At 43.0% G+C, this 26016-nt stretch overlaps 1 protein-coding gene across 2 annotated transcripts in view; it reads left to right on the forward strand.

Annotated features, from left to right (window-relative positions):
* POU6F2 (POU class 6 homeobox 2) overlaps positions 1-26016 on the forward strand; it is a 305787-nt gene that overhangs the window by 165360 nt on the left and 114411 nt on the right. The gene's annotated exons all lie outside the window — the stretch shown is intronic.

A 26016-nucleotide genomic window follows, 5' to 3' on the forward strand; every position in this document is an offset into this window, starting at 1 on the left:
GCCCAGAGAGGCTGGGGCAAACCCAGTCAAATGGGTGGGGTACAAAAATATTATTATCATCATCGTCATCGTCATCACCATCACTTCCTCTTCCTCTCTCTTCCTCTCTCTTTCACACACATCATATATATATTATGTGATCTACATAGACCAGGCATAGGCAAACTCCGGCCCTCCAGATGTTTGGGACCACAATTCCCATCATCCCTGAACACTGGTCCTGTTAGCTAGGGATGATGGGAACTGTAGTCCCAAACATCTGGAGGGCCGGAGTTTGCCTATGCCTGGCATAGACAGACAAACAAATCCACACGTACACACAGCCACACCCACCCTTTTGTGTTCCTAAAATACATTTTGCTGACATAATTGGAAGGGGAAAGTATCCCACAGATAAAATGAAGCTTCTGTTAAGTGAATGTTCTGCACAGCACTCTAAAGTACTTTTTGAGTGATTAAACTCCAGTTTCTGCTCATGACTTGATGGATTGTGTGATGCACCGAATGCTACAGGTTGTGAAACAGTAGGAAAGGGAGGCAGCTAATGTGTTGGACAAACTCGCTTACAACCGGCACGCATGGTGTGCCCTCACCTGTTGGCTCAGAGGCTCGCCTTTACCTTGCGCAGATTTTAAACTTTAATGTCAACAGACCTCTCTTATCATAGTTGCAAATGGTTTTCACTTTAATGTTTAAAATAATGTCTCCCTCTCATACCATTAAGCTGCACCAAGGAACCTGTCATTCATAAATCATAGATGAAAAGGACACACTAATGCACAAATTTTGCTTGTTTAAAATTTGAGAGTGCATGTAAAGTAGGGAACTGGAGATTAAAAAAATAATGCAAGGACAGGGTCCGGGTAAAAGCAGATATAACAAAGTGGAGGAAGAGGCTTTTTAGTGTAGGTGGATTATGAAATCTTAATGAAGACACAGGCATTATAAAAGTGTATCGCTTGGCTCCAGGGTATTCTAGCTTATGGTTACTGTGGATATAGTATTATAAATAAACATAAGCTGATACACATTTTTTATTGCAAATTCATTCTGCCTTACTAATTTGGATATGATGGCTACCTTATGTGCAGTTTGGCTGAAGGAAATGTGAAGATTCAACTCCAAGCCCTGCTGTGGTGCAGGCTCCATTCATTTCAATGGGGCTTGCATGGGTCAGCCATAGGACTATCACAGAAGGGTAGATGGCATGCCTTCTAGCCCTCTCTTTATGGTTCCAGGGGTCCATCAGGTTAATTCCGGAACATCAGATGGAGTAAATCATGGATTCATGGGAATATCTAAGTTAGAACTTACCATATATGCAGAAATGACATTTTACCCTTAGGTTGATGTTGTTGTTGTTTAGTCATTTAGTCGTGTCCTACTCTTTGTGACCTGATGGACCACAGCATGCCAAGCACTCCTGTCTTCCACTGCCTCCCGCAGTTTGGTCAAACTCATGCTGGTAGCTTTGAGAACACTGTCCAACCATCTCGTTCTCTGTCGTCCCCTTCTCCTTGTGCCCTTGGTCTTTCCCAACATCAGGGTCTTTTCCAGGGAGTCTTCTCTTCTCATGAGGTGGCCAAAGTATTGGAGCCTCAGCTTCAGGATCTGTCCTTCCAGTGAGCACTCAGGGCTGCCAAGTCGTAGGATGCCACAGGAATAATCTTGCAGGGCCAGTTTCCTTAAGAAAAGAGAATAGTAGAGACTTGGGAGGTTTGTTTTGTTTTGTACATTAATTTCTAAATGTACAAGTTGAGTGGTGGGGAAGAGGCGGGCCTTTAGACTGACTGATGGCCGTGATCTTGAACACACACACACACACACACACACACACACACACACTCCATCTCGTTATCCCTTCTGAAGCAGAACTCTGGGTTCACCCTCCACCCTCACAGAGAAGTGTGTCCTGCATTCCTAATTGTCCTTGATTTCTCTTTAACTACTATACATCGTTAGAAGCCAAGCTGCAAAAGAGAAGATCATGAAACTTGGACATGAAGGAAAGTGATGTTGCAGCTTCTATAAAATATCTGGATATTTAAAAAGCCAGCACCAGATCCTTCATAAATGACTGTCAAAATTTCATCCTGCACCTTGTACGGGGTGGGGGTGCAGAGAGTGAGGTCCAGAGGAGCAGTTCTTGAAGGCTTCTTCCAGCAAGCCAGAGCCATGGCAGGTGGGCGGCTGCTGTTCTGAGCATGCTCTGACACAGTCGGACAATTCAAGGCCTTTCTGCACTTCTATTTCATCACTCAATTCCTGGTTTTCTTGAGGAGAAGGGAGGGTGATAACCAGCCCTCTCCTTGCTGCCTTGTGGATTAAATAGATATCTATTCTACATAATGCCAGATTTGAGCCTGCAAAGTATGAGAGGTTATTAGGGTGTGATACTTTTATTTGTTCTTCAGAAGCCATGGGCAAACAGTGTCAAGCATTGAAAGATTATCGCACCATAAAACTTAAATTTTCCAAACTTTGAATGTTTCTCAGTTTGTTTCCCCATCTGTGGATCCTACAGCCAATAACAATCAATTGTCTTCCCTTATCATTAGTGAAATGTCCCTGTGCTGAAATGAGACCTTGCTTTCCTCTGAAACTGTTAGATCTTTAAATTTCCTTTTTTTAAAAGAAGAAGCAGGTTATTTTAAGCATCATTTCATGGCTAAACATGTGCATTAAACAGCAAAAGAACTGGGAGCTAGAAGATGGCCATTAGAATCTTCAGACCGATATTTATTCATATATCATAACACTACAGAGAGAGAGTTTCTTTAATCTTGAATTGCTTAGAGGTCCAATTGGCCCTTTAAAAAACAGCAAAAAAAGCCACAATATTTTTAGCATAGTTGTATAATTTGATTGCAAGAAAATATCTAAAAATTGCATTAATTCATTTATGTATTGGGCTTTTTTAGGGGAAGGGGGGGACACAGTTGAAGTGCCAACTTCAATTGCTTACTGATCTAAAGTCCAGAGCCCCTTTTCCCTCAAAAGGGCATTCTCTCTTTTAACTAAAGTGATGCAGTCCCTATTCATTTGTATTCCCCATCTAGTTACATGAAATAGCTTTCAGAGCCTACAGAAAACAGTGTTTCGGTTATGTATTTTAATGAGCACCAATGTCAGTAATAATCAAAATGATGTTTCACTTAGAGGAATAGTTTATTCCCAGGTACTTCTACATGGTACTAACATAACCAAAACAAGGATGACACAGTAAGAAGAAGGACTATGCTCAATAGTAATTTCACTTTGGAGCCATAACTGCAAATAATATAATCCCTGCATTACTATATATCACATAACTGAAGGACAGGTATGGTAAAGTTTTAGTAAAATCAATGGCTACCAACAATCTGATACAGAAGTATGCTTTGCCCCATTAAAATCAATGGGCTTAAGCACATATAACAGGCACATCCAATATGTATATGATGAGGATAAATGAAAACAATATGATGTTTATAAGGCATCAAAATAAGGCCTCAAAACCCTTATTTGCTTAGGTGATTGTAATTTATTTTATTTGCTTATTTCAACAATTTAGATATGGCTTCATCATAGTCATCTCTAAGTGGTATACAGGTGATCTGATGCAGTAAGACCAGCAATGAGTTGAAAAAATAAAATCAGAGTTTAATTGAGAAGACTGCTAGGAGGCTGTCTGACTTCAACTGCAAGGGGGTTCCACAAAGCTGGACCCACAATACTGCGATACTGATGTCCCAGCTCACATAGTTGGCTTTGAGCTACTTTACACATATACGTCCATTCCTTTATTACTGTAATGGCAAGTGGTGATTTGAATATATGACTCTGCGCAAGAAATGATCAGTTTACTCACATCCAGTTGACACATCACAGCAACGCAGAAGTGGCCGGAAAAGGGGGCATAACATGGTGGAAATGGCACTCTGCCATCACCCACAATGACTTGGAACGCAATCCCTGTGCCAATCAGGGGTTGCCTATACTGTATTTATCAATTATAAAGGTATTTATAGGCTGTATTTATAGGCATAGCCTGTCTAAATTAACTTGCATGTCCTAAAAATACAACAGAAATCAAAACGAGCCCTCACAGATCAAACACCAGTTTCCTCCCTCTGTTTTTCAGTAGAGGGACATCACATTCTGTGATGGGTCATGGGTTATAGTTACCTGAGGTTTATCAAAAACATGTGTTACATTGCCAAGAGATGTTATCCTTGCTTTCTCTGTGCATCCTTTTTGTAGAGACTGTAAAGGTAAAGCACCCTTGACAGTTAAGTCCAGTCGCGAACGACTCTGGGGCTGCGGCGCTCATCTCACTTTACTGGCCAAGGGAGCCGACATTTGTCTGCAGACAGTTTTTCTGGGCCATGTGGCCAGCATGACTAAGCCACTTGAATGCAGTGCACGGAAATACCGTTTACCTACTACTTGCACTTTGACGTGCTTTCGAACTGCTAGGTTGGCAGGAACTGGGACTGAGCAACGGGAGCTCACCCCATCATGGGGATTCGAACCACCAACCTTCCGACTGGCAAGCCGTAGGCTCTGTGGTTTAGACCACAGCGCCACCTGATACTGCATTCCGAAACCCACAAATGAGACCATTTGTATGTCTTGCAGACTTGGCGAAGAACAAGTTAGCATTTCTGAGGCAGTTGTCCATTTCTTTTGTGCATAACCACTTTGATTCATTAAAAAAATCTACCAAGAATCCTTATGTGAAACAATGTGATATTGACCTGTGAACCAGCTTCATATACATACCACATTAGGTTTCTGGGCCTAACCAAGACACATGTTTGTACAAATCTGGCTGGAGCCATGGAGAGGATTTTCCTTTCCTAAGGAGGTCTGTTTTGTATTTTAAGAAGCATTGGCTTCATGTGCAGTCAAGAGTTCGAGCAGATAAATTAATATCAAGTAATTCCTCTGAATATTTGTTACCATAAAATCAATAGGACTTGAGGAGGGAGGGTTACAAAAGTTCTCAGTGCATTTCTTAGGGACACTTTGAAACAAAAGCGGAAAAAAATTCTGTGGCTCGTATACTTTGAAATGCCAAAAGGGGTCTTGAGTGCCTCCCTGTATGCATATAATAGTCTTTTCAAAGCGGTGGTGCATTAATTTAACTGGAGGCTCCCAAATGAAGTGCATGAATTGTAAATAGTTTAGCACTGGGAGAAAGCCAGGAGCAAGTGTTGCCACTGGGTAATAGTCTCCTGCGGCCACATCAACGCGGAAGTGAAGCAGAGATATTTATAGAGTCATTTTCAGAGGAGGAGACAACGACATGTAAAGGCTTGTGTGCTCTCTGGTTCAGGTGGAAGCTACTGTTGTCCTGCTATCCATTACAACTGCAGTGTTCTTCCTTTCACACACCCCTTTGTTGCTGTAACATCGTAGTGGAGTAATACGTTGGGATCAAAACATGCAGAGGATTTTTCCACTAAGGTATTCCAGTGGCATTACGGATCACAAGAGTGAACTTGAGTGGCGGGTGCAGGACACGAGAAAGGAAAGTATTGTCTGATTTTACATGCTGTTTCTTTTCTCTCTCTCTCACTCCACGCCGTCATCCAAACTGCTCACGTTCTTTCCCCTGCCATTGCATGTTGAAAATTTCTGTATCTCTGAGCTGCTCTCACTAGAAAGTTAAGCATGTCTAAGCTCCATTGGAATTTTATTTATTTCTTTTAAAAATTATATGCCACTTTTCTGAGGCTCCAGGAGACTCCATGATAGACATCTCAGTCGCTGGTAATCCAAATTCAGTCTGGGGTTTAAAAAGGGCAAAGGTTCATTTCAGGGGGCTGTGCTAGCCCAGTGAATACAAATCTATATATCATCTATCTATCTATCTATCTATCTATCTATCTATCTATCTATCATCTATATATCATCTATCTATCTCTATCTATATCATCAATAATCTATCATTTATCTATCATCTATCTATCTATCTATCTATCATCTATCTATCTATATCTCTATCTATCTATCTATCTATCTATCTATCATCTATCTATCTATCTATCTATATCTATCTATCTATCATCTATCTATCTATCATCTATCTATCTATCATCTATCTATCTAATCTATCTATCTATCATCTACCTACCTATCTATCTATCTATCTATCTATCTATCTATCTATCTATCTATCATCTATCTATCTATCATCTATCTATCTATCTATCTATCTATCTATCTATCTATCTATCTATCATCTATCTATCTATATCTATCTATCATCATTGTTGAATAGTGGGTAGACATAGCAGACGACACAGCGATTTCTCCAAAGCAGCTCTTTATTTGTAAGCTGGACAGAACTGAACTGAGGAGCTCAGTCAGCCTGCTTATATAGAGCTCCACTAGAATGCAACAGTAACCATTTTCTGTAACTAGCCAATCACTGAACGTCACTTTCGATCCTTCATTTGCATAACTATCTACATTATCCCCCTGCTGGCCCAGGGTGAGAACTTCAGTACATAACACTATCTATCTATCTGCTGCTTTTATGGCACTTTAGGATTACATATTTCAAAAAGTAAAATTCCTGAGACCCGCAAAATTGTTGAGCTTTTTATAGGGAACCGCCAAAATTGGGGGGGGGAACCCCCCAAATTGTTGAGCTTTTGGGGGGAGAATGCCCTCCCCCTGGCCATTTTCACACCCGAACACCAGGACATGTCATTCCTGACGTGTGGCAAGCCTACCTCCTCACTTTCAAAAGCAGGCATGGTGATGGTGCTCCTGTCCTTTATACTCACAATACTAATCTTTGGAGCCTGTCCTGCATTTCGCTTAGGGCTGAAATACAGATTAATGTGCTGCTACCTGTGCTTAACTTGTCACTTACTGCAACACACACTGTTTGGGCACTATCTCTATGGTGTATAAAATAATTGCACACTGCTTCACCCCTCTTGCATGGCATAGTTTCTTGGTGCTGCTTAACTGATACTGCTGAGAATTTTCACATTCGTTGTCTAAGACTATGTATACATTAGTGGCTTAAAACTCAGCAAGGTTGTTTTTCTCACAGTTGCACACTGCTATGCACACCAGATAGAGAGGGCAGGGATGCTTTCACTCAATGTGCATTACCCGTTTGGTTTGCCTGCACTGGCACCACTGCCAAACTCCTTTCATGAAGTTGTCATCTGGGCATTTGTGGGCATCTGCACCTGAGCGATGGCTGCCTCAAATGTGCTCACCTTAGCTTCACCACAAAATGTGTGTGGCTTATGTTTTCCTTTCAGATTGAAGCTTGATTGATGGGGGAAAGCATCAAACTACGGGGTGGAGGTGGGTTGTGGCTCACGTCATACGTCTATGGTGGGAGTGCTCTGGAGCCAGAATAAACAGCCTATGATGAGCCCACATTTTCTGTAATTTGCTCATTCGTAGCATATATTGCTAGCCTTTTTCATCTCATAACCACATTTCACACCTGGGGATTGCTCCTCTTGTTAATTACTGTCATTTTAAAATCTGCACAATATATTTTAGCGTATGTGAACGTCCCACTATGTTTCATGTCTATGTGGTGTCCCATTTCAAAAATATGCTTCCAAATCCGTTTGCTGCACCGGCTTCTTCCATGTTTGGGCAGCCTGCAAGGCAGCCAAGATGGTGAGCAGGAGATGGAGGTCTGGGCGTGTGGGTCTTGCTGAGCATCTGAAAAGTGGTGAAGGGAAGGGGCAGGATTTGGATGGCAGAAGCGCATGAAGGGGAGCGTGGCTTAACCCTTTCCATGCCTGCCACTTCTCCTCTACATTTCACTTCCCCATCTGCTTCCCCCCAGTCAGGCCAGTGCTTGCTATGCTGGAATCATGCTGCACTGGGTGGGCTGTGCAGAGGAGAGGGAGCACAACGTTTTTGCCCACAACTTTCTCTCCTCCCAGTTATGCTGTCCTCCGCTGCTTTTATTGTGTTTGCAGTAGATCTGGGTTGCCAGATTTGCACTTGAGCCTTTCTGATCCACCTTGGGGCTGTTGCAGAGCTAAAGAAATGGAGAATCGTGTGATAAAGTCATCCCACAACCCCATAGCTAGGTTGTGCCTGTGCATTCCTAGCTACCCCCCCCCCCACACACCAACATTATGCTGATCGGATGTGTTGCTCTGCGAGTGCTTTGTTTAGATTCAGGTCTAATGCTGTCATTCCTTTTCCCCTGTGAGGACTGGAAATTGTAGTTCTGAATGGGGAGATTGTAACTTTTTTAAAAAAACAAAATCTCAGCACCCTCAGTAAGCTACAGTTCCTACAAATTGATCCTGTCAGGGAAGCCTTAGCAGCAAAACCAGCATAAAGCTTAAGACAGACAGATAGAAATACTGTGTTGTCCTGACAAAATTATACCCATTGCAGTGGCTAAAGTGTCATCAAAATATTCTGAATTCATTCAGCAAAACCTGAGCCCTTGTCTGCTGTTTACCAAAATGATCCATTACTGTCGCTGACAGCACCATTGTGTGTGACGCTGCATTAAAGTTTTAAAATGTTTTGTTCAAAAAATTTATTGTTTTGAAAAATGTTTGGGTGTGTTCATTTCACATCTTTTTATCCTGGAAATATAAGCAACAGTTCTCAAAACTTTGTGATTAATTTTAATGCACATCTTCTCTTTTACCTGTTTTCATTTTTTAAAAATTGCACAGTACATCTGAAAACAGTTAATCTAGAGAGACCAAGATATCTATCATTTTTAATGCAATAACATCCTCATGTATGTTGCTATTTTGGATTTTCTGAGCAGTATTTTTCATATACATGTAGATGTGTATGTATATTGAACATTTGACATGAACTAATTTGAGTTTCCTATGTTTGTGAGCTACCTCACAAGGGAAAAGTTGCATTAAATAAATAATAGAGATAAAAATTTATAGTTCCATATATTTCAGAGCTAATGCAGCCAACGTACAATGGAACAGTAACATGAAGACACACTACACTGTAATTTGATTGATTTGTTTTGACAGCAGCCAAATAATTGAGAGTGAAAGGTGTCAGCACAGATGAAATATTGTAGAAGCCACATTCTGAAGGCAAACCCCAGCAGCAATTGCAACTGGAGTTTTATTTCCTTTGATATCATACTGTTACTCACTTCCAGTTTATTATAAAACCATGAGAGGTAGGCAACTTTTCAAATGAAAGAAGCGCTTGCATGGAGAAGATAGAAATGGAAGTTTGTGTCAGGTACTTGAACAATGGAATAGATACTGACATTGGGTTATGTGATGGATGTAACGTGGAAGGCAAAATTATCTTAATCTTTCCCCCTGGTTTTCTCTCTTTTTTAAAATCCTTTTTTACAGGCTACTGCTTATCTGGCATCTTACCTCTAGCTTGGAGGGTAAGTGACTCCCTCCGGAGCAACCATCAGTGTCATTCTGTGGATTGCTTAGCGGGGGTTTGCTGCAAGAGCAGGATTGCCATTACCCACCCCAGCAGTAAGGCTCTTCTTTAGTTCACCTCTTCCTCACGGCAGCGCAGCTCACAATGGGATGCATTCATGTCTTCAGTACAGCAGTCGAATGCAGGAGCCGGGCTGGGGGAAGCGAGGGGCAACCTCTAACCTTGGAGGGCTCTAGATAAGAGACACAGCCAAGTGGCCAAGTCATCCATGGTAGCTGGAAGTACGGGGATCTGGAAATTGTAGCTGTGGAGCTTAGAAGATGCATAAATGTTCCACTGTGCGCTGTTGTTTAGAAACACTGTTGACTCAGACCTGCTTTTGTATGTTTGTGTGTTAGCACTGCGGGTACGTAGAATATGCCATGTTGAAAAAACAGAGCAAATCACCCGCATTCACATGTACTCACAGACATGGTAACAAAAAGGGGAAATGGTAGAGTAAAAAACAGCTCAGGTGAATTGGATTAAGGCTTCCATCTAGCCCAGTCTTCACCAACCCCCAGATGTTTGGAAAGTCCAGGTCCCATCAGCCCCAACCAACATGAGCAGAGCGGATGAGAGCGGTATTCTAGACGTCTGGAGGGCACAAAGTGGGTGAAGGCTGAACTAGTTCTGTTTCCAACTGGAGCAGGGCAACAATCTGGAAGTTTATAAGCAGGGTGTGAATGTAACAAGTATCCCATAATGGTTGTTCTTCATCATATGGTGTTAGAGACACCCTATCATTGAACACAAGGATTCCATTTTACTATCATTGCTAGAAGCCGTTGAAAGACCTCTCCTCAGGATATTTGTTTATTTTTTCTTTATTTCTTTATTTTAATTTTTTAAAAAAACCGAACTTTGGAAGATGCTTCTAGTGCAAGATCTCACATCTCACTCCCACTGACTGTGTTTCCTTTTCCTTTTCCTTTCATGAAGTAAGGCCTCTGCTGAGCTGCATTAGATACAAGGAGGAGCTGCCCCCTTTAGACAGTAAACTACCAAGTCATAACCCCACGGAGAAGACTAGAGCCCGGCATAGGTAAAGGGAATCCAGTCGTGACCGACTCTGGGGTTGTGGCACTCATCTCGCTTTATTGGCCAAGGGAGCCAGCGTACAGCTTCCGGGTCATGTGGCCAGCATGACTAAGCCGCTTCTGGCGAACCAGAGCAGCCCACGGAAACACTATTTACCTACCCACTGGAGTGATACCTATTTATCTACTTGCACTTTGATGTGCTTTCGAACTGCTAGGTTGGCAGGAGCTGGGACCGAGCAATGGGAGCTCACACCGTCGCGGGGATTCGAACCGCCAACCTCCTGATCGGCAAGCCCTAGGATCTGTGGCTTAGACCACAGCGCCACCCACGTCCCACATGCAAAACCCAAATTAGTCCAAGTGGCTTCAGATGTTCCACCAATGCCATGGGACTCACACAGTGAAAAGGAAACAGAATCCCATTCCAGGCTTGCCATATTAAATTCTACAACTCAGCTGCTTTTTCCTGGGCAAGCAAAGAGCTCTTCAGCAATTTCCCATATAGTTTCAACAGGGAGGACAGTGGATTAAACGCTCTTGGGGAGGCTGAGGTGCACCATAAATCCTTTGTCCTCGTCCCCTCTTGTACGAGAGTGTGTCGGTGGGTGGAGACAAGGCTACCTCTCCTCTAACTCTTCCACAGTCCAGATCTGAAAACCTGTTGCCAGCCACGGCTGCAAAGCCGTTTCAAAGGGCGCTTGACTGCTCTTTATAAACGAATGGTAATTTATTGCTATTCTTGTCAGCATCTTAGTCGTTTGGCTGGTTGGCATTCTTTTTGCTTGCCTTGGGTTCCTAATCAGGAACTGGAATGCATGCGATTGTCAACCACAAATGTTCAGACATCATAACTCAGCCTTCCCCACCATATGACAGGCTTAAAAATAACAGGGGCTTGTTTTTATGTACCTTCTGATTCCAGGCCTTTAGGGTGCACTGCAGTCATGCTGTAAATCTTTTCTCTGACACCACACCGGCTAAAAATATCCTTTTTAATAAGTGGAAGCAGAGTATGTCATGATTTTATCAGATGGGGCTACTAAAACACTTAAGACTTTAAGTCTTGACATAAAACCACAGAAGTTGGCAAGCATGCATGTGTCTCTTTTGCTTATGTGTCAGCGTGCCATTTGGTCAATAATGAGGGCAAGGTTAGCAAAAGAGACTGGCAGGAAGGAGAACAACCCCCAGACAGCAGCTGAGATCAACCTAAAGTAAGCGAGTCCAGCAAAATAAATATCAGCCAACTACAGACAGCTATCAGAAGGGCATTCATGCGCTAGTTTGCGACACACAGACTGGTAGATATGACTCATGTTCCAAGCTTGTCCTAAAGGAGCCAAATGGCCCATTAGCACAAAACATGAGTGGCCAAGCCCTATGGAGAAGACATTGTAGTAAAGCATATTCCATAATAATATATTCTGCACAATTTAATGATATGACGAACCTTTCCTTGAGGGTTAACCACAATCAGACCTAAAGATTTGGCCAATAATCTTCGAGAACCTGGATACTGCCCAGCAAGGTCTTCTGGACGTTCCTTCCTTCAATTTCAGTGGTCAGTGCTGACACACCGCATTATCGCAAACAGACCCACTTAACATAGGAGTACTTTCAATTGTCATGAGCATTCAGCTTATGAAAAGTGACATCCTCTCCATCAGCCCCCGCAAGCTAAGATTCCTACTTCAGAATGTTTCGAGAAGTTGGGGCTGCGGTCAGTTTGAATTCTATTGCCGACAAATGGTATACACATGGAGTGGTGAAGCACAGCAGATAAATGGATTTCAGATACTGTATGGAGAGGCAACTCTGTGGTGGAAAAGGCATAATTTTGTGCATTCTTACTCAGATGTAAATCCCACTTTGTTCATGGGGCTTACTCCCAGATACAGGAGCTTGCGATTGCAGCTTAAGAAACAGAGGACATCAGAGCCATGTGGAAATAGTCCATTGGTGGGAGATGGGAAGGGCAGGAGATACTGCATAGGGCAAAGAAATGATGAGAACGAATGGAGCTAAACTGCAAATGTCTGATATAGAAGGATTCGATTCTGCGTTGCATTTTAAACGATAGCATTTTGCAGATTTTGATTTGTTCATTTGAACCATAATGTGTTTATGAGAAGTTACGGTCATAGATCATTATCTTGACTATCTAATGACGGGAAGCAAGCTATAATAAGTGATATGAGAAAATTATTCGTGATAATAATCCATATTTCACTATTCAAGCAATTAAATGGTAGGTGCAAGACTCACATGGGAAAGTACAATGTGCTGGAAGTGAATGATTCATATACATCTATGCTTAGGCATAGATAGCAGACAATTATAATAAAAATACAATAGATATGGCTGTGGAATTTTGATATAGTTCAATCAGTCAGTTTCTAGTCCGTGAGTTCACCCATAAGTCTGTCCTGTCTTGTTTCTCTGTTAGCCTGCAATCTTTGTTTTTGAACAAAAAAATATGCACAGAAATGCATTTTCTCTCAAAATATGCATCTCCAAAATACGCGTTTTCTCTCAAAGTGCACGTTTTTTAACATTTTGAACTTTTCTAAAAAAAACCAAGAACTGCATCACAACGTTTGGAAGCACAAAAGCCAGCAGATAACAAAACTGCAATCTGTACCTTAGTCTGGGGGGAACACAGGTCAGGCTGGCTCATATCAGAATTCAGAACGATCAGATTCCTCAAGCATCCCTAGTTGTATTGAGCTGTGATAACTAACAGCCATAGACAGGCTTATCCTCCATAAATTTGTGGAATCTTTCAAAAAGCCATCAAAAATAGTGACCCCCACATTTTGTAGTATTCAGTTCCATAAATAAGTGGATTCCTTATATGACTTCGTGTATTTTTATTGAATTCATTTTATCATTATTATTATTTCACATCTGTCCTGAACCCTTAAGATAGAATAGGTCAGAAGTCTTTTTTACCACATTTCTAAGCAGATATATTCAGATGGAAATCTCAGGTAAATGAGCGGATTAAATTACTCCCTGGCTTTAAGGCATGGTGTCAGGACTGCCGCTAGGTCCCAGCTCACAGAGGACCAACGCCCAGTGGATATTATATACAAAAGTCTTTATTGAAGTTTAGTTTCCATTTCCAAGCTCTGGGCGCGCAGGCCCACGTCTTAACGCTAGACCGGCTAAGTCCCCTCTGACTCACTGCTCCACCCACACCAGTTTAAGATTCTAGCCCGGCTCCACCTCTTGCGCTGCTCTTTCCTGCGTTGGGTCCTTCTGCCCTCTGGGGTTCCCTCCTTCCTGGACTCCTCTGACGCGGAGCCTCCTGAGTCTTGCCCCTCCCTCCGGCGGGCTTTAGGACCTGGCTCCCTTCCCAGGCTCCCCGCTGTGCCGCGCTCCTGTACATTTGAACTTGGCGCGCGCGCCCAGCCGGTGACTTTCCTTCTGACCGTTTCCCCGCTTCCTGATGTGGGTGTTGCCAAACCTGACTCCTCTCCTCCCTCTGGTGGTGAGGACACTGGTCCCGACTCCTGGGACTCCCCCTCCCCACTGCGCTCTGGTGGAGACGCTGGCCCTGATCTCCAGCTGCTGTTCAGGGACTCCCCGCTGGCCCCTCCCTCTTGAGGTTTCTCCCTTGGAATCTCCCTTGCTCTGGCCACCGGCGCTCCCTTCTGTGAGTCCTCCGATTCGCTAGAGAGGCTTGTGGAATAACTCTGGCCACTGTCACTGCCTGCGCCCCCCTCGTACTCCTCCTCCTCACTCTCCATTTGCTCCCCCTCCTGTGTCTCTCCTTCTGAACCCCTGACACATGGTATACTGGATTTTTGATTGTAGATCTTTGTGCATGTGCGTGGGGGTATGCATGGTACTCAAGCATGTCTTTGACTAAGTGGCACCATCACTTTCTAACAGCATTGGGGGTTCATCTGACATACTCGGCAGTAGGTGTAGGGCTATTTTGTCCCTTGAGTTAGCAGGTAAAGGGCAAAGGGACCCCTGACCATTAGGTCCAGTCGCAGACGACTCTGGGGTTGCGGCGCTCATCTTGCTTTACTGGCCGAGGGAGCCGGCGTACAGCTTCCAGGTCATGTGGCCAGCATGACTAAGCCGCTTTGGCGAACCAGAGCAGCGCACAGAAACGGCGTTTACCTTCCCGCCAGAGCGGTACCTGTATATCTACTTGCACTTTGATGTGCTTTCGAACTGCTAGGTGGGCAGGAGCAGGGAGAGAGCAACGGGAGCTCACCCCGCCACGGGGATTTGAACCACCGACCTTCTGATCGGCAAGCCGTAGGCTCTGTGGTTTAACCCACAGCGCCACCCGTGTCCCGTGAGTTAGCAGAGGTTAGGGTTATTTATACATACACTCCACATTTCTATTATTATTATTAATAATGATGATGATAATAGTAATGATGATGATGATGATGATAATAATAATAATAATAATAATAATAATAATAATAATAATGCCCCGTCCATCTGGCTGGGTTTCCCCAGCCACTCTGGGCGGCTCCCAGCAGAATTAAAAGCACAAACAAATTAAAAGCACAAAGAGTTGCTTCATGCAACTCTTGCCTAGAGCAGGGGATTTCTGCATACCCCTTTTAAAATGAGGAAAGAAGCCCTTTGTTTTAGCAGTGCCTTGCAAGGTGTTTGAAGATTGAAATTTTAACTTCAGGACTTCAAAGTGCTGCATTTTTTCGTGTATAAGACTATATTTCCCCCCAGTTTTTTATGTTTAAAATTGGGGGTTGTCTTATACATGGAATGTTGCAATTATTTATTTCTTAATTTGGGGCTCAAAAAATAGGGGTCGTCTTGTACATGGGGGCATCTTATTCACGGAAAAAATACGGTACCTTGCACATGATGTCATTAAATGCCATGTGATTGACAGGCTGGCAAACCCTCCCACCTGCCAAATTTGGCCTGCACGGCCAATCATAAATCAGCAGGCTAACACGATCAATTTCTTGTTCCCTGCATGACCCAGTAGCGAAGCCCTTTTGTATCTTCCCCGCTTTCTTCGTCATGCACTGCTCAGTGCACGGGGATTTCTGCTGCTGCTCCTCTTCCCCATCTATCGTTTATTTATTTCTCTATTACAATTTTTATCCTGCTTCTTTCTCCAAAAAGTCTTAGGCTGCATTCGGACAGCACTTTATTCTGTTTCCCTGATGTTTTTTTACCTGAATGCTACAGGTTATGTGATTGTTCACATGATATAAAAGCCATTTCTGGAAATCTACCAGAATCTGGCAGAGGTTTAGTGCTTATTTCCGTGTGTGTGTGTGTGTGTGTGTGTGTACTAAATTTAACCCAGAAAATTGTGTGAGTTTTGTGCTGTAATTATCCCATGGTTTTCATGGATGTGACTAAATTTTCAGTGCTGTTTTGTCATACATCTCCTCCCCATTATTTTTGTGGGTGGATCACAGGGCAACAGAAGCACACATGTGCATAAAAGCTTGGGTGCATGTCGACACCTGCTGCTGTGTCACACCACGTCACAGCATGGTGGTATATTTGTCGAAAGCCACCGTTCCATAGTTCAACAGGAAATGCAGTGCAAAAGGAATGTTAGAAACTGGGACAAACGTTCTGGCATACTAACCAGGAAAACTTAAAGCAATAATCCACACGTCTGAATGCACCCTCAGGGTGGCTAACAAACAGTAATAAAAGCAGAATATATAGCCAGGGGAGAGCAAGGGGAAAGCTTACATAACGGGACAGCTGAACATGCCTGATGGCACGTCTAAAGAAACAGCTGGATCAGGCCTTATGAGAATGCAATACAGTCTGAGAATAAACCAGGGGCTGCTTATTTTGAGTTTCTTTAAGTCAAGTTGTGGCATAATCTGAGAATTAGAGTTAGATATGCTACTAATTATCTTATAGCAAGTACATAATTATATAAGAAATTGTGTTTCTCAAAACAACTGCATTTAATGCCAGGGAGAGAAGGAAACCTAGACCATTGAAGCCTTGTGTTTTTAATGTAAAATTAATTCCTTTGGATATATATATATATATATATACCGAAAAAAGCCACAACATTTTTCTAATGTGCATTAAGAACGTTGGAGAGTTCACTGAAGCATATGCCTTGAGCTTTCAGGAGCAATCTGTAGTCAGGCATTTTAAATGAAAATTGATTTGTGATTTACATGGTCAGTGGAAAGAAAATTAACTTATGGAAGGTTGTAATGAAATATTAGACAAGTAAAAAAGTAGATGGTGATCTAGTGGAACTAAAAGTCCCATCTGGAAGAATTCGGTGACATTTTTACATTTATCTGTGTTCTGCATGAGTTGTAATGTTAGTGGTAATTTTATGGGACTGAACTGAAATGAAAAGGGTGTTATCACAGATTGCCTACAATATAGGATTGTGTTCAGTGGAGAGTCCTGTATCCTTTTCCCCATTTTCTTATAATATGAGTCATTGCACATTTTTTTCCAAGCTACTGTTGTTGAATTCATTCAGCCCTGTACTTGAAGTTATTAAAGAAGAACATCAAATGCTTGCAAATACAATCTAACAGCACGTTTAAAAGAAACACTCCACTTTCCATTTACTGCTTCTGCATGGAGTTTAGGGAGCGTTGGGGGGGAAGTATCTCCAGAAGATGCAACAAACGTGAGATCTGTCAGCCTGAAGCATTTGCCTGGCAGGGTCTATCCATGGAGCAGGCCACATGGAACGTGGTCCGTCCTCCAACATGGTCCCCTGATTTCTTTCTGTGGGTGGAGGGCAAATGGGCTCCCCTGTCACAAACGACACTTCATGAGCTCCTCCTGCCTTCAAGGATGGCACCAGTCGTTCCTATAAGGAGAGCCAGCCCCGTGGGTATGAGTATTTCTGCCTTTTTAAATAGATCACGCTTTTCTTTCCTTCATGCCATTGGCTGATGGGACAAGCAGTAGGAGACTTGGGGCATTAAAATTTCAGTGGCGCCCTGTGCAACACCCAAAATCCAAACCTCCATCACTGCTGCTGTTTGTCATTGTTATGGCGCCCCCTCGGCTCCCAGTGCGGGCAAACCAGTCATGCTTCTCTAAATCTGCCTCTGGTACTAAAAAGCACGCCGTGTGTTGGACACTATATCCTGGCAGTGTTTGCCCAGTATGGAAGGGACTCAAGGCAGATTTATATTAAATAAAATTCAGAAGTGAAGTGATCCAAACGGTACTGAAAAGACTCAGATCATCCATATTATAGAATAGTAGGAGAATTAGGAGCATCTTAGCTCTCTTCCTCTCATTCCACACATTAGGGCTCAGCTCTTCCTTCTACGCAGCTAAGCTCTGTTCCCACATCACAGCAAGCAATGCATAGCAGTCGCTCGCTGGGCCTCTTAGCAAAACTGACCTTTATCGGTTAACTTTGACCGTAGCCATGGATGTCTGCAGGAACTATTGGGGGTTGACTTTGGAGGGGGGGGGGGAAATATTGAAATATTTTTTCTCAAAAACGTGAAAAGCAGAATGTCTTTATATTTTTCTAATTTCTCAGGCTATAGAAATGCACTCTTTTAAAGAAATGAAAGCCAATAATCTGGAGGTTATAGCTCATCCAAGGAGAGGCAACAGCCTCTCTACTGCCCCCGTGGATACTGTAATGGTTATATGGGGTTGCTCGTGCGTAAGTTGCCGCCACTCCTGGCTAGGTAGCCTGGTTAAACCTTTCCTGGCTGGACACCCCTTCACTTTGTGGCTGTTCAGTCGCTAGCAGAATCCGCCAGTGGGCGTTTCTTGAACTTCTTCCAGCAAAGACGTTCTTTGACGCCAAGTCTACGCCTACTTTCCCTGCGCGGAAATCTTCTGCGCAGGGTGGGTGTGGGTAGCGGAGGACCTGTGCTCTCCCCGTTGGTCTCCGGCGAAGAGTCCTGGAGCCCCCTCTCCGATTCCCCCATCCGCCCCCCCCTTTATCCCTGGTGTTACGCTGATTTCCTTCCCCAGCCGATGAGTTCCCTCTCTCCCTGCTTGGCCCTTCTCCGGCATTGCTTGGGAGCCCTGCCTCCACTTCTGGCTCCGATGTCAGTTCCCTGACAGATACCCATGACTACAGTCAAAGATGGGGGTTGGGTTTTTGCATGACTGTTCCTGGTGGGGGTTCAGCTTTCTCTGCCAGGTCTTGGGGGTGGGTGTATAATCTTGGGGGCTCTCATCTCTTTTTACCCTCACCCACCCCATTCTGGGGTCCCTGGTATCTCCAACTGTTGTATCAAGGAGGGATTGTAGCGGCATCTAAGTGATGGGTAGAATGCTGAGCAGCCTAGGTCATATCAATATTATAAGGTGGGAAAAGAATAATCCCTCCTCTCATTTTTATATTTATGAAGCATCAAAAAGGTGTTAGGGATTGAGAATCAAGAAGTGTCCTGCCCTTAGGTTTGTGATTTAACAATTCCTGAGAGCAAATGCTTTCAAACCTTCCCGAGTGGTATTTTATTTCATATACGCATCTAAAAGAAAATCACAAATCCATTGCACGCTCTCTGTCTCTCAATAAACCTATGTAGCTAATGATGGGGGGTGCGGCCTTGCTAATCACAGGATACTCAAAAGGTCAATACTGGGTATTGGCTTTCCATCCTCCCCATCTGAAACAATATACGACAGTGGATGCATTTGGTAAATGGTGGTAAATGAACCTCTCAGAAGCATTAGAATGGCAGGAAGGGAAAATTTGAGAATAGATGCTAAGTGGATCTTGTGGTTTGTAATTGTAGTCTTGGGAATAATTATCCTAATTAATAGCTGCTATAACCCGGGCCTTTGCCCCTGTGCTTATGTATGAGTTAATGATTACTGTTCTGTCGAGTGTGTTTTTGGTAGAAATGCCGAGTATGTCAGAAGGGTAAAAAGTCCTCAGGGAGAAGATTTAAACTCTAATGATCTTTAGGGTACCCACTTTCTCTGAACCACAAGTACATCACTCTGTGATCAGATAACATCTTTGTAGACCACCAAATAGTGGATTGCGTTTAGGCGATAGCTAAATGGAAAGATCTATTACATCCGTAAGTTCCTGAGACATGAAATCTCGCCTTGATTGTGTTGGAGAGGAAGGCTTCACTTTAAACACTATGCTAGATAAAATACATTTATTTCGCTGTATCCTTCTGCCACTAATTAAATCTTATTTGTTACTGTGAAAATTAATGATAATCTTAGGTTTCTTCGCCTCATCCTGTTTGATGCCTTATAGTAGGCAGTAAAAACTTTCAAAGAATGGAATGCATATATCTCTGCTTGGTTGCAACCGTTGGTCTTGGTCTGGAGATCATTCATAGAGTGAGGTGCATACCTGCTTCTGAATCTATGGATCTTCCCATCTTGGAAGCAGTGTTTCAGTTCCTTCTGACAAGGCAGCCTCCAACTGAAAGTTCTGGAAGATGAGGGAAAGCTCCATGCCCTCTCCCTGACTTCTTATTGCCTCTGTAAAGGAGACAGACTCTCTGGTGGGCTTCAAATAATGTCATTTTGATTTTTTAAAAAACAAACAAAAGCCCAGAGTGGACAGACTATTTAATTATTCCAACCTGGATGCTGTTGTTGTGACTTTCTCGGGGCTGGCCATCCTTCCTTGCCTATTCTCTTCAGGGCCGGTTTCATAAAGTGTTCTTTAATGAAGTGAGCACTCTCTCTCCCTCTCTCTCTCTCTCTTTATGGGAAGCAAAACAGTTCCTGCCACATTTGCAGATTTGCCTATGGTCTGTGGTGGGCAGTGTAGGGCCTTAGCTCAGAGGCAGAGCGTTTAGGGTGTGTGCAGAAGGTTCCATGTTCCATCTCCAGGTAGGGCTTGGAAAGTTTCCATACCCTGAAATCTTGAAGAGCTTCTACTGCCCATCACTGTTTACAGCACTGAGCTTAGACAGACCAGTGGCCTCACTCTGCATTGGACAGCTGACTATGTTCCTAAAGGCCAAACAGCACAATGCTTGCTCCTGCACCAAGATGAATGAGGGTTGACCAGATGTTACACAGGGGATCCTGGCCCTCCAAGTGTCCCTATCTTTCAGGGACAGTCCCGGATTTACAGAAGCCAGCCCGGTTTCTGATTTGATCCCCAAATGTCCCACTTTTCTTTGGGACATCCCTCTTTTCATCAGAGAAGTGTTGGAGGCTATGGAGTTATGTGGCCCCTAAGCCAAGGAGATAAAGGGACGTGGGTGGCGCTGTGGGTTAAACCACAGAGCCTAGGACTTGCCGATCAGAAGTTTGGCGTTTCAAATCCCTGCGACAGGGTGAGCTCCCGTTGCTCGGTCCCTGCTCCTGCCCACCTAGCAGTTCGAAAGAACGTCAAAGTGCAAGTAGATAAATAGGTACCACTCCAGTGGGAAGGTAAACGGCGTTTCTGTGCGCTGCTCTGGTTCGCCAGAAGCGGCTTAGTCATGCTGGCCACATGATCCGGGAGCTGTACACCGGCTCCCTCGGCCAGTAAAGTGAGAGGAGCACCGCAACCCCAGTCAGCCCTGACTGGACCTAAAGGTCATGTGTCCCTTTACCCTTTAAGCCAAGGAGATGAGTAGCCATACGACCTTTAGAAGACACCTGAAGGCAGCCCTGTATAGGGAGGTTTTTAAATGTGTAATGTTTTGTTATGTTTTTATATATGTTGGAAGCTGTCCAGAGTGATTGGCAACCCAGTCAGATTGAAGATGGGTGGGGTATAAATAATAATAACAACAATTTTATTATTATGGAATAGGTCATCCCTGTTTTCATCGGTGAAATGTTGAAGGGTATGGAGGTCCATTGCTGGGATTTGCTTTTTCTTCAAACTAATTAGCAGCCCCATGCCACTGCCGGAGGACTGAGAAAATGGCAGAATGGAGATCAGTGGTACAGCGTATGTTTTGCAGGCAAAAAGTCACAGGTTCAGCCTCCAGCATCTCCAGTTAGGCGAGACTCCAGTTCAAAACTCTAGAGAGCTGCTGCCATTCACCATAGACCAAGGGAACCAAGATGGTGTGCCACGCATATGCCTCATCCTTTTCGTGGAAGAATAAAGTATAGTGTACATACATTTGTTTCCACGCATAGATTGCTAGTCTGTAGCAATGGTGTGGAAGTCTCACTGGTTTCACCCCAACATATATTAATATATCAGTTTTGGTCTTCAGTCCTTCAGAGATAATGTAGTAAATCTGATCATAAGCATAAGCAATGAAAAGCAAAATGTATTTTCTAGGGTAATGAAAACCACTTTTTGTTGCTGCATAATTGACCAGTGTTTCAGTAAACACTGAGTAAACACTGAACAAAAGTTAGAAGAGCTTCAAGGATAAATCCTTCATCCATTTGAATTTTCCCATCATGGAAATGTGTGTTTCATGAACCCTGCCAACCGTGATTCTGTGGGTTTGGAGGAGAATGTTATCTTTTTATGCCGCTATCTTTCATTCCTTCACATTTATGAGCTACTACATCTTGAATGTTCAGGGCAGTAATGATAGGTTAAGATACATAACTATAACATAGTCCGCTCCAATTTATGCTAAAATTAGTTAAAGGGTAAATCACAATACATGTATGTACAATGTGTTTGTGCGGCACATGTGTGTGCAATCTGTGCATTAAGGCAGATACTAGATAGCTGTATGTACACAAACTGCATGGCTTCAAACAGTTAAAACGCAGCCTCAGCCAATATGGAAATACAACTGAATTTGAAATTTACTATATGCTGTTTCTGCTTTTCATTTTTTACCATTTCACACCTTGTCCACATCTCGAGCGGGCTTGTAAGTTTCCAGTGCATATATTTCTTGTGATGATATATTGTCCTGGTGGAAAATTTCATTTACTGGCTTTGCCCTTTGCTGAACCTGTTGCTAGTCAGGGAACATGATAAGCGTATAAGTGGCATGCTACTTCATTTATCATACATCGTTTTAGACACTCAAATATCTTATATACAATTCTGCATTCTACACCACAGAAATCAGCTCGCAGGGGAAAGTATCTACAAATAAAGTGTCTGTTTATAATATATAAGTATATCATCCTAATAAAAATTAATCACGATTTGCACTAAAAGTGCACTTCATTTCATTTTTATAGCTTTGGTAACTACATGCTATCAAACACAAATAGAAAAATATCTGGGTTTTGTGATTTGGGATATAATAGAATTGAGTGATATAAAAATGCTACCTGTTTATAAATAATTGAATTACATTTTGAAATAAACCACAGGCTTGATATATTCTGCAATGGCAGAATATACTCCTATGTTTGTGTTCTTTGCTGCTTTGAGTACTACTTACATATCAACCAACATAATACCATGTTCTAAAGGAAAACTAGGACAAATGTCCTCCCAGTTCAGCTGGGAGAAAAAAATTTCAAGAGCTCCGTGGCCAGATAAAACTTGGGGTTGTCATTATTCTAGCAACACTAATTTGAATTTTTGATTTCACAGCAGTTTAATATATTTCACCTCCTTATACTTTTATTTTCAATTTAAAATAAACAACATATTGACAAAAAAATTAAATTTAAAACGTTGAATCTAAAATTATGGTTCAAAGAAGGTTGAACTTATCTAAACACAACCATTATCTTCTGAATTAAAATACAAAAGCATGACAGTATGAATGCATGTGTGTCTATTGATCAATCAATTGATTTATTGAGATTAATTTCTTCCTACCATTTAGGGGTAGTGTTACAAAAAGACTGAAATTGTGCTCAGGCTGGGTCGTGTTCAGATGTCTTTGAAAAAAGGTAAAGCAAGTTTCCAAAATAATCTGAAAACAAACTATTATAAGAACAAGATGTCAAGGGGAGAACCCACTGTGGAGAAAAATGAACTTGCAGTTTAAAGGGTTGTGTGAATCAACCCTTTGGTACCAAATCTGCTTATGTGACTGCCTACACATGTGTACACATACACATATCACAAGTGTTGTTTGTGAAACTTTTAATTTGGGAGCTATACTGAAGATTGCAATGGGCACGGTAACCTTGAAAAATGCCAATATTACATCCATGCTTATTTTGGGGGGAAATTAGCCAAGACTAATAAATGCCAATCTTATCTCGCTTACTTCGGGAAGTAGCACAACTGTACAATTGCTATGCTTAAAATATGTATTTACAGAGAGTAAAAATGGATTTTGTGACTGGAAGCGGCAATACATAAACATGAAAGGATAAAATGGCTGGGTTTTTTTTACAAATTACACAGGTCACCTAGCCTTCATTGCTTGGACCACATACTTAAACGGTTCTTAATACAAATAGAGAGATTGGTCTTATATAGAGTTTTAGGTTGGGAATTTCAACACAGCAGAACAGTAGAGAGACTAAGAAGAATATGGAAAGGGGACAATTGACATACAAACAGCTGGAATTTTAGTGAGGACAATAAGACCATGGAATACAACTAGAGCAGACATGGCCAAACCTGGCCCTGCAGTAGTTTTGGGACTACAATTCCCATCATCCCTGACCACTGATCCTGTTAGCCAGGGATCATGGGAGTTGTAGTCCCAAATCATCTGGAGGGCCAAGTTAATTAGAGAGATGGGTGGCCAAGAATGGGCTACCTGCCCTGCAGAAGGATGAGCACAGGAGAGTGGCATTTCAGTGTGAGCTGCTGCTGAGTTCAGAGTGTCTCAGTGGAGACTTGGGTTGGGAGAGGTCAGAGGTATACTTTTAGAACAGAAAGCCAGCTAGCTGTACTCTGGAGGGACCTTCAGTCAGTCCCAATGCCCTTCTCCATGATCCAGTAAATCTCAAGCCGTGAGCAACTGTGACCAACTTCACTCTGAGTTCCACGAAACCATGCAATAATGCTCAAAAACAGAAATATAGTGGGAGACACTGACTTGTACCTTCCCATAAGGATCCCAACTCACCCAAGGGAAAAACAACAAACACTTTTTAGAAGCAAGTGAATAAGTAGAGGAGACAAGGCCAGGGGTGCTCTGTACTGCTGGACTAAGACTTAGGAGACCTGGTCCACATGAAGTTCACAGAGAGGCCTTGGGCTAGGACTATCTCTCAGCCTAACCTACTTTACAGGGTTGTTGTGATGAAAGAAGCGCCTTGAGCTCCTTGTAGGAAGTGCAGAATTAAAATGTAATCAGAAATAAATGTAGTTGGGAGACAGAGACCAGAGTCCAAAGAGCACGTGGAAATGTTATTTATTTTCCTTTCCAGTTTATCAGTCCTTGAACTGCTCTTATCTTCTGGAGGGGCTTTGGGGGGAAGAGACATGTGGGCTGCAGTAGGAATGAGAAGGCTGGAAAGTCCCATGTAGAACATATTAGCAATCTTTTAGATCCCAGCCAGAGTGTTGAACTAGTAGGAGCACCTTTGGTTTCATCTAACGTAGGTAGGTCTTATATTCCTAGCCCAGAGGTCAGAGAGCTTATCGACTTTAGAGTGCTGGGATCAGGCTCTTAATTTATTTTTCATCTGTTTGAAAGGAGGATCCTTTAGTTTCACTGGCTCCACATCTCCAGTTTGACATGCTGCTAATAGCCAAGTTGGGTTGTGGGGAGAGGGAGGAGGTTTTGTGAGCGGTATGAGAAATTATTTTTCTGGATTTGAAAAATGCGGCATTAAAATTGGGTTCTAACAACTGTAAACCCCAGACAGAGAACCACAGCAGGGGAGGAGTGGAGTACCTTTCGCCATCATTTGGAATAAGACATTGTTGTGAGCTTGGGGTGGGTTAGCTGTGTGCTTGAGTCCGTTTTCATTCCTGGATCCGAAAAAGGATCTTATGGCTGGAATAGCCAGGCAAGTTTCTTGATAATGGCACAAGTATGGGTCATTAAGGTAACAAAGGCAGTGGCTCTGTGCCTACTCAATTGCTCAACTGTCTGGTAGTTAGAAGGACAAAAGCCAGAATTGAGGTGTGTGAGGGAGAATCTAAAAGCGGCAGGCAGTCGGCTGGGAGCCAGGGATGCAGAGGCGTGCCAGATCTCTGCTTGAATCCAGGTCCCTGGCTATGGGAGAAGCAAGAAGCTCTTGGGTTATGAATACTATGAGCCCTTCAATTGTAGGCTCAGGTTGTTGTTGTTGTTTAGTTGTTTAGTCGTTTAGTCGTGTCCGACTCTTCGTGACCCCCTGGACCAGAGCACGCCAGGCCCTCCTGTCTTGCACTGCCTCCCGCAGTTTGGTCAAACTCATGCTGGTCGCTTCGCAAACACTGTCCAACCATCTCGTCCTCCGTCGTCCCCTTCTCCTTGTGCCCTCCATCTTTCCCAACATCAGGGTCTTTTCCAGGGAGTCTTCTCTTCTCATGAGGTGGCCAAAGTATTGGAGCCTCAGCTTCAGGATCTGTCCTTCCAGTGAGCACTCAGGGCTGATTTCCTTCAGAATGGAGAAGTTGGATCTTCTTGCAGTCCATGGGACTCTCAAGAGTCTCCTCCAGCACCATAATTCAAAAGCATCAATTCTTCGGCAATCAGCCTTCTTTATGGTCCAGCTCTCACTTCCATACATCACTACTGGAAAAACCCTGGCTTTAACTATACGGACCTTTGTTGGCAAGGTGATGTCTCTGCTTTTTAAGATACTGTCTAGGTTTGTCATCGCCTTT

This window comes from Podarcis gaigeae (genome assembly GCF_964106915.1).
Source record: "Podarcis gaigeae genome assembly, chromosome: 12".
Classification (NCBI taxonomy): domain Eukaryota; kingdom Metazoa; phylum Chordata; class Lepidosauria; order Squamata; family Lacertidae; genus Podarcis; species Podarcis gaigeae.